Source organism: Nematolebias whitei, chromosome 10 (genome assembly GCF_014905685.2).
Source record: "Nematolebias whitei isolate Nwh7 chromosome 10, NemWhi1, whole genome shotgun sequence".
NCBI classification, from domain to species: Eukaryota; Metazoa; Chordata; class Actinopteri; order Cyprinodontiformes; family Rivulidae; genus Nematolebias; species Nematolebias whitei.
This window is the reverse complement of record NC_056507.1, coordinates 14,896,198-14,905,250: the sequence shown is the minus strand read 5'-3', so window position 1 is coordinate 14,905,250 and position 9,053 is coordinate 14,896,198. Positions and strand designations below refer to the sequence as shown.

Here is a 9,053-nt window from a genome sequence, read left to right as displayed (position 1 = left end):
TCTCCGCTCTGCAGCAGAGAAGTGGGCATGACAGAGAGCACTGGCAGGTGGCAGAGAGAGCGGAGATCATGACATGCTGTGCTCTTTTAGAGCGTTTAGAGTTTAGAAATATTATTTACAATATTACAAGCGTGGGAATGGTTTAAAACACCTTTTTATACTGTCTATACACAAAAATAAACTACTACTTGTGCTACTATTCCTATTTCGCTATTGCACACACACACACACACACACACACACACATATATATATATATATATATATATACATATATACATATATACAAATATATATCTTTTAAAAAAATCAAATTTAAATTTGTATCAGACTGTCTATTGCCGCAACAAAAAGAGATGGGATTATTAGAATATGGATATCTCTCCAATATTTTTTACTTTGGGACATTTATTATGATGTTTAACCATATGGTGAGATGGTGTAGGGGCAGTGCAGCCGGTTCAGGACCTGAAGGTCCTGGGTTCGAGCCCCGGTCATTGCACATCTGGTTGCGTTTCAGAGCAGGACTACTATTCCTGAATTGCTCCCCGTGTGCTTAGATAGCTGCCCACTGCTCCACCTGGGTGTATCCCAGGTGCAATGAATTAAATGCAGAGAGCCAATTTCGTCTTTGTATGGGAACATACAATGATGACAACACATAGCACTTTATAACAACAAGGTGGTTTCCTACTCCCAGTGAGCATCTAATTAACATTTCAAAACCAAAAAACATTTCAAAAGCTCTTATAATATCTCAACAACAGCCCGAATCCCAAATGAGTTGAAAAGGAGGCGCTGTGGATGCATTACATCTACCTGGAGGCGGTGCTCGAGTTCCTGACCACCGAGATCTTGGAGGTGGCGGGAAACATGGCTCATGACAGCCAGAGGACCAAGATCGTTTCTCAGCACCTGTAGTTAAGTTCACGGCGACAAAGGGCTCAGCAGGCTGCTGGGAGAAATGTCCATCACTCGTGGAGGAGTTCTGCTCGGCATTCAGGCAGTCTTGCTGCCCAAGAGGACCGAGAGGTTTACTGGGTCTGGATGAATGGATTGGCATCTGCAGCCAGTTCCTTTGGATCCACTGTGGGTCGGACTGCTACAAGAGATCCTTCCTGCCCACAGCCATCAGCATGTAAAACAACTCTAATGAAACCAAGATGAGCTACAACAGCAATTAATTTCCCTTTGGGATTAATAAAGTATTTTTGAATTGTACTGAATTCTAAGATGCAGTGATGGAGTTGATGGTTTGATGTTTATTTACATCGTTCTGGTCCAGTGTTCTTGGTAAATTGGGCTAGAAGGTCAACAAACATCAGTTTTAACTAACAAATGTGTCTTTATGATTGCGTTTTCTATTCTGCATCCCCGTGTGTGTGTGCGTGCGTGCGTGCGGTATGTGTGGGGGTTGTGGGTTTGTGAGTGTATGGGCAGGTGTGTGTTTGTGACAAACACTTGCACTTGCAGTTCCTGTTTGGGAGGTCCTCTGCTCCTGGCAAACAGTGTCTGGTCTTATCTCTTGTGTTTTATGTTTCTAGCAAGCCAGGGGCACAAGAAGCCCTTTGTGGCCAAGAGGTTGCTGGTCTCACTCCAGACCGGCCTGTGCAGCTGTTCACCACTGTTGGTCATATCTGTGTGTGTGCATGCTTGTGGGTGAGGGGACACATTCATGTAAGTGTGCCTGTAGGCATGCATGTTTGAATTTTTGAACATATCTATGTGCATACAACATGTACATTTGTGTGTGGGGAAGAGTCTAGAGTAGATTGGAGTCGCTCTGGTGTTGATTTATGACCCAACAGAAAACTTCTCATTTGTATAAAAGTTCTGTTCAGAAACAAAGATTTGAAGGTTTTCTATGGTAACGAGGCAAAGCATTTTCACTGCAGCACTGTTCCACATTCTGCATACTGGATGTATGTAGTACAGTTTTCACATGTTTTGCTCATAATAATAAGAAGAAATGTATGTTTTCTTTTTATACGTTTAGCACAGACATTCTCATAACAATTATACAGACATAATTCCTGTTAAGATCAGATGATCTTGGAAGTGGTATTTTACATTGCAAATGCATCTTGATGTGGTCAAACTGTCTTTTCAGACTAGATTCAAGTTCCCTGCTGGTGGAAAAACAACAAGAACTGAAGTCTCAGCATTGGAAAAATGGCAAATCTGAACGTTCTGTTGGACTGAAGTGTCCAAACCTCAGCTGAATATGTCATCAGGTCATGGTTTTCTTTATCTTTCTCTCTCACCTCACCTGGACAATGATGGCACCACAGAGCTCCTCAGTGGCCTTCTCTGCTCAATAACACAGTGCATTGTGCTTGTGACCCTTTAAGGGCTCCTAAAAGGAGTCATTGGCGAAGCCAGAACAAAGCCACGTGCTGTGTTGGCAGTTGAATGCAGAGGGGACAGGAATGTGGCCCCCAGACTCAGCCTTTGGTTATCAAGTGTGAGAGACAAAGAGTGAAAAATATCTGACATGCTTCTGGGCATTCATGAGCCTCCGAGCTTTGTCACTTCTAGTGAAATGGCATGTAGATACCATTAAATACAGAGTTATATTTATTATCTTTGTAAATTTAAGGTAGTATATCAGTAGGCTGTGACTATTAGAGAGTAGCTGGCATCTTAAAATTACAAAATGTTTGGTGCAATCTCACTAAATGTTTGTAACCAGCGAGCAAAGTACAGTAACTCTGATTTAAGCAACTTTTTTTTTTTTTTAATTCATGGCTTTTTGTTGTGTTCTTGGCTTGTATGTATTCTAGGCCATACATTTTATATCGTTGTCTTCTTCCACCCACATCAGACCAAGTCTGAGACGTGAACAACAGCACTGTAAGCAATGTTTATTATTGTCTTGTCATAATGTGATAGTTGTACTAAACACAATCAGTTGTTGTTTGCTTTTATATGTGCATTTTACTGCAGATTGCTTTTTTTCCCCAACAAAGTGAATTTACTCACCTTTTCCCTTTATACCTAAACCAATGTACATGATGCTTTCTTCTTTTAACAACTCATTTGTTATGAAGTGTCAGAGTAAGATGTCATGACTGAGACTTTTTATGTTAGATGTGGTTTCTATTAAAATGTATTACCCATGTTGAAAAAAATGTGTTTTAAGCAGAAAAACAAACACATCAATTTCAATGCTCACACCTGGCAGCACATTTGTGCAGGTAGATTGTTCTTGTTTAAAGCACAAGTGACAAAATAAAACCCAACATTTAATATTCCATCCATCCATCATCTTGACCCTCTTCTTCCTTTTCGGTCACAGGGGGTCATTGGTGCCCATATTCAGCAATCACTGTGCGAGCAGCGGGGTACACCCTGGACAGGTCGCAAGTCCATCACAGGGCCACATAGAGACAAACAACCATTCACTCTCTCACTCACACCTAGGGACAATTTAGTTACCAATCAGCCTAACATGCATGTTTAAGCATTAAAGCATTAAATGGCCCCCAGCCGGGATTTTTTCTGGTGACCTTCTTGCTGCGAGGCAACAGCTCTACCATATAATATTCTGTACACTAGATTAGTTTTTTGTGCCAAAGCAGGTTAGGTTGTTCCATCTCAAACTTGTCCTAAATGCCGATAAAACCAAAGGGATGCTTTTTTTCAAACAGGAAGTCAGTCCCAGCAGTTCATCCTCCGATTTTATTCTCAAATTATGTCCCTATTATGTCCCTGTGTACATAATTTTGCTCCACCACATGTACCACATGTGGTGCGAATGACAATGAAGAATCTCTGACTCTCTGACTCCTATTGAGTTTGTCGATTCCTATAAATATTTGCGTATCGGTCGATTCACATCTCTCTTTTAAGCTTCGCATGGAAAACCTAGTAAGGAAACTGAAAGTGAAATTATGTTTCTTTTTCAGAAACAGATCCTGTCTAACTCTGAACGTTAGGAAACACCTTGTAACTGCGACTTTCCTTCCCTCCATTGACTACGGTGACATTATTTACATGAACGCTCCTACAAGCACCCTGCAGATGTTGGATGCTGTCTATGTCATGGTGCGCTGATTCATAACTGGCTGTAATTACCGTACCCACCATTGCACCCAGTATTCACTGGTTAACTGGACATCATTAACTTCACACAGACTCTCCCACTGTTACATTTTCATATTTAAATCACTTCTTGGTCTGCTGCCTTCATACATCTCCTCCTACATGGCTCTGTGTGAGTGCAGCTACAGCGTGCGCTTTCAGGATATTATTACATGCAGTGTTCCCTCAGTGAGGACTGAACTAGTCAAAAGGGCCTTCTCCTACTCCGCTCCTATTTCCTGGAATATCTTGCAAAAAGATCTGAAGCTCTCGACCTTGACCTCTCTAAGTGGCTTTAAACATCTGTTAAGTTCCTGGCAAGAACCAATGCAGACATGTTCCTGTTTTTAGTTTTCTACACTGCCTTATAATCTAGCTGGTTTTTTTTTTTTTTTGCAACTCTTTCCTTTTGACTGTCCTTTTGGTTGCCATTTTATTTTAATTTGTAAAAAACATAATAATAATAATTTGGATGCCTCTTTTATGATTGTCTATTCTCGTTGTTATCCACTGTTGTCATCACTCTTTGTTAAAGAAATCAGGTCTCTCTTGTAAATGAGTCCTGAGGCTCAGTGGGATTAACCTGTATAAATAAAGTTTGAATGAATGAATGAATGAATAGAAGAAAATGCCTAAAAAAACAATGGCTTTAATTTAAACAAAATTTTAAAAGGTGATTCATTATTTGGCACATTTTTTGTTATGAAGTTGTGCATTTTAGGCTGATTGGTGACAATTGTCCCCAGGTATGAGAGAGAGAGTGAATGGTTGTTTGTCTCGTTTGTCTCTATGTGGACATGTGATGGACTTGCGACCTTCCCAGAGTGCCCCCCGCTTCTCACACAGTGACTGCTGGAGATGGGCACCAGTGACCCCCCACGGCCCATAAAAGAAGAAGCAGGGATGGATGGATGGATGGATGGATGGATGGATGGATGGATGGATGGAAGTTGCTTTCACAGCTTTAAAAAGAGTGAACCAAATATTTGCTTATAGATTTTGATGAAAAGATTCTGATTAATATCATCTTCTAAGGAAATACATGTTGATCAGCCATAACACGAAGACTGAGTTCATGTATAATGTTCTTTTTAAAATGAGATTTTAAAAAGCCTTGGTTTCTGGCATCAATGTGCCACCTAATTTCATATTGTTACAGACTGAGCAGAGAACTTCACTTAGTGTTTGCTGACTCAGAAATTGCTCGGGAGGCATGATAAAACAACCGTAAACCAGCCCTCCAATTATGTTGAACATTAGCAGGAGGCACCAGAACAAGCTACGACCCAAATGATCATCTGCCAATATCACAATAAACCCTACATGGCACTCCAACATTTTCTGGTTGTTGCCCTAAATAGTTTTATCATGTATTACATCTAGAAATGAGCTTTGTTGACGTACTTAAAGATGCCACAACGGCTTGACGAGCTGTGTTTTACTTGTTCAAAAAATTCCATGTCACATGGTCTGCAGCTGTCACCATCTATCTTGTTCACTCGTATTTCAAATGCATCATCTGAGACGACCTTTCACCTCCCTGACCATGTCACTTCCTCTTGTCAGAGATGACCCACTCCAGGGGGGGAAGTGTAGACAGGTCACACAGGTTAGCAGGTTGAGCCGTCAGCACGGATCTTGTGTCCTTAGTGAAGCTGGTGAGGAACTGAGAAGGAAAAGACAAAGTAAGAATGAACTTTTTGCTTTATGTGGATTCGAAAACGATAAACACGCCTATGTATTGTGTGTACACTGCACTGCTCGAGTCCACATTCAGGGCTGTCAGGAGTGTGAAATTTGTAATTTGTTGTATAAATGTTTCCAGTTAAGAGTTCATCTATTTCTGTGCAGTTTTATGTTACTTTCGAAATATTTACATAATAATCATTAGCTCATAACTCTTTTTTTTATGTTGAGTGCTTACAGAAAATGAATAAAATGATGATATGATATGGAGTATCATATGCATTGTGGAATATATATGATTGTGATTAACATTGCAAACATTTTAAATAACTATTGTGGCAGGTTTACAGTGCATACAGTTAAAGCTGTCGTTTCTAACCCGAACCTGGAGCCCGGCCCCGCCCGACCCAGACCGGTCCATAATAATGTGTTTAACGTGTGAGCCGGGTCAGTGTCAGGCTTTTGATTGCATCAGCAGACGCGAGCGGCTGACGATCCAATTATATGGCAACATGGCTTGCCATATAATCACCAGCCGCACGCAGCCATTTGACCGCACGCTGACCGGCCTTGAAAGAGGTAAAAAGTTCAGTTAAGCTTCAAATGGACTACTGCCAGCGATCCATCAGCCCAAATGTGCGTTCATTTAGCCACTGCACTCAGCGGACGTGCGCGGTTGATGACCCAAACAGGTGAGATCACAAAATATCTGACATGTCAGAGCAGCGTCTACTGCAGGCAGAATCAGGGATTTAATGCACTTTGGTGACCATGAAAGGACAAACACCCCCTCACCTCCGATCTTCTACCCCTTTTACTGAGCCACACGCGTCCGCCAACTGGTAATAACTTTTTAAGCAGTCAAAGCTTAATTAAAAATGTCGGAATGGGGGGTTTCGGGTTCGGACCTGTAATTACTGTTATTTCGGCGGATTGGGTGGGGTTCGGACATGATGGCTATGGGCTGGGGCCGGGTTGGGTCAGATTTTTTGGACCCAAATGCAACTCTGTATACAATAGACTGCAAAAGATAGATGTTTAAAGAGAAAATGGAACAAACAGGATAAACTTATAGCAAAGTAAATAATAAAATTTTAAGAAACTATTTCCTTTTTGTGAGCAAATACAACTAAACACAAAGGAATCTCTGTCTTTGTCTTGTTCTAGTATCCGGCTTTAATGATCTGAAACATCTGTCGACACTGGGTGATAGTATGTTTTCATGCATGTGTAAGTCAATCTGATCTTTGTGTTGGAACATCTGTGTAGTTAAGCTAGCAGAGGGATAAAGAAAAGGGGCAAATTCTTACAGGCCCCCCAAATAAACCATTTCACAAAGAGGACTACAGAGGACACTAGAGTCTGCCAATCAAGTGATTTTCTTTTTAATTTACCTTGGGTTGAAAAAATAGGTAGACCTCCTTAAACAAACTGGGAAGACCAAAGAGTTGACTGAATGTTTCCCTGTCTTTTCTTGGGATTGGCTGTTTACTCAAGCTTTGGGCTTCCTCGCAAATCAAAGTGAATTTTAGAATGAAGAGATTAGGAAACCAGAATAGAGTTAAGATTTACCTGCACCATTGTGTCTTTGTTGTCTCCCACCTGGATGGACTGTTCATAATATGTAACAGATGTATGTACAAATAGATAGACAGAAAAGTAGAGTAACTTTCTATTGCTGTGGTACAAAAACAGCTGCTTTATCTACCTTTTGATAGAAGAGGGCCCTTTTAAAGGCTGTTTGAAGAACTAATGAGTGTTGCATTGTTCAGAAAGGGAGATTCCCCTTTCAGTGAGGCATTTACTCACTCTTAGTGTGGCCTGTCCCAACAGTGACTGTCGTTTCAGGACATGATGCAGAACGTACATGCTTTCTCCTATCTTAATCATGAACCTGACATTTAAGAAAAGGGTGAAATGTTCAAAGATGATGCTGAAGTTTCAAATAGAAAGAGGAATTTCCAACTGTTTTGCTAGCTGTTATGTGTCAGGTGTAATAGCTAATACAAATTGCCATCAGACTGGTTTGGATAGTTGTGTACAAAACAAAACAAATATTCTATTCAGGTTCAACTGACTTTAGCTTCCTGGAACTTTTTTTCTGATTTTTTTTTTTTTACATGCAGCGTGCGAATGATGTGCTCATCCAGGAGCTCAAGTTTCAAAGACAGGACTGGATAATGGAAGATGTTTAAAAAGCCATTTCAGACAATGCAGGATCTTAAGTCCTGGATGTCCTGCTCATCATTCATTTGATCCCATTTCCTTACTGCTGAAGAATGAGGGATCTTATTCAAACCATTGCCTTTCACCTGCTTTGTGTTCCCGGTGTATTCACTCTGTTTGAACAAAAAAAGAAAGAAAGAAAATATGTGTTTTGACAACTTCATATCACATTAGCTTCCATGGAACTGAATTCACTGCTCTCCTTTGCAACTGCCTGTGGGGGAATTCAGCCTATCAAATTGAGAAGGACTTGTGGAGGGAGGGGTGAGGGTGTAATTGTTTTCAAGGAAAGGCGTTTTTCTGGCCCATCATGTTGAAAAGTCCTTGGGCAATGCAACATTGCTGTCAAACGATGATCTTTACTGGTTAAACGTGGATTAAACCTGATAGTATGGGACTCCTGATTTGTCCACATGGAAATGTAGTTTTTCCAAAACAATCTTTGTATTTTTGTTTCTAAAAATATTCTTGTAAACACTACATTATTTCTAGACGTGTCATCATCCGCACAGAAACACACCAAAAAAAAACGAAAGCGCTACAGTCACCATGCCAGGCCTGTATATGGCACTGTAATGCTGCTACCAATGTACACCAAAAACAGGAAACAAGTTGTAGAGCATGGGCATAAAGCTTTCACTCTGTGTGCAATATGTAAACACAACTCAGCACTTTGGTTGGCCTTGTCGCTGTTTTAAGTGCTTTATAAATAAAGTGGTATGGTATGGTATGGTAACTAGAAGAAACAGATTTTCTTTCAGGTCGTAGGTTAGATTAGAGGTGGGGCTATGTCAACATCATTCTCAAAGATTGTGTTTTGGCTGTCCATACAAAACCAAGTTAACCCTTTTTTTATTACCATTTGGGGCCCCTAAAACTATTTCCATGTGGATGCAAGGCTGAAACAATAAAAATGTATGCATATGCTCAAATACTATTCCCTTGAGACATCTCTTTACCATATAGTGCATGGTGCATTTGTGTAAAACTTATTTTAATTTTATCCAAGTCTTGTTTGTTTGTTTGTTTGTTTGTTTGTTTGTTTGTTTGTTTGTTTG

The 9,053-nt window shown here is 40.4% G+C and overlaps 1 protein-coding gene across 1 annotated transcript in view; it reads left to right on the top strand.

Moving 5' to 3' along the window:
• The window catches only part of ccnd2a (cyclin D2, a), a 199,140-nt gene that overhangs the window by 108,574 nt on the left and 81,513 nt on the right, over positions 1 to 9,053 (top strand). The gene's annotated exons all lie outside the window — the stretch shown is intronic.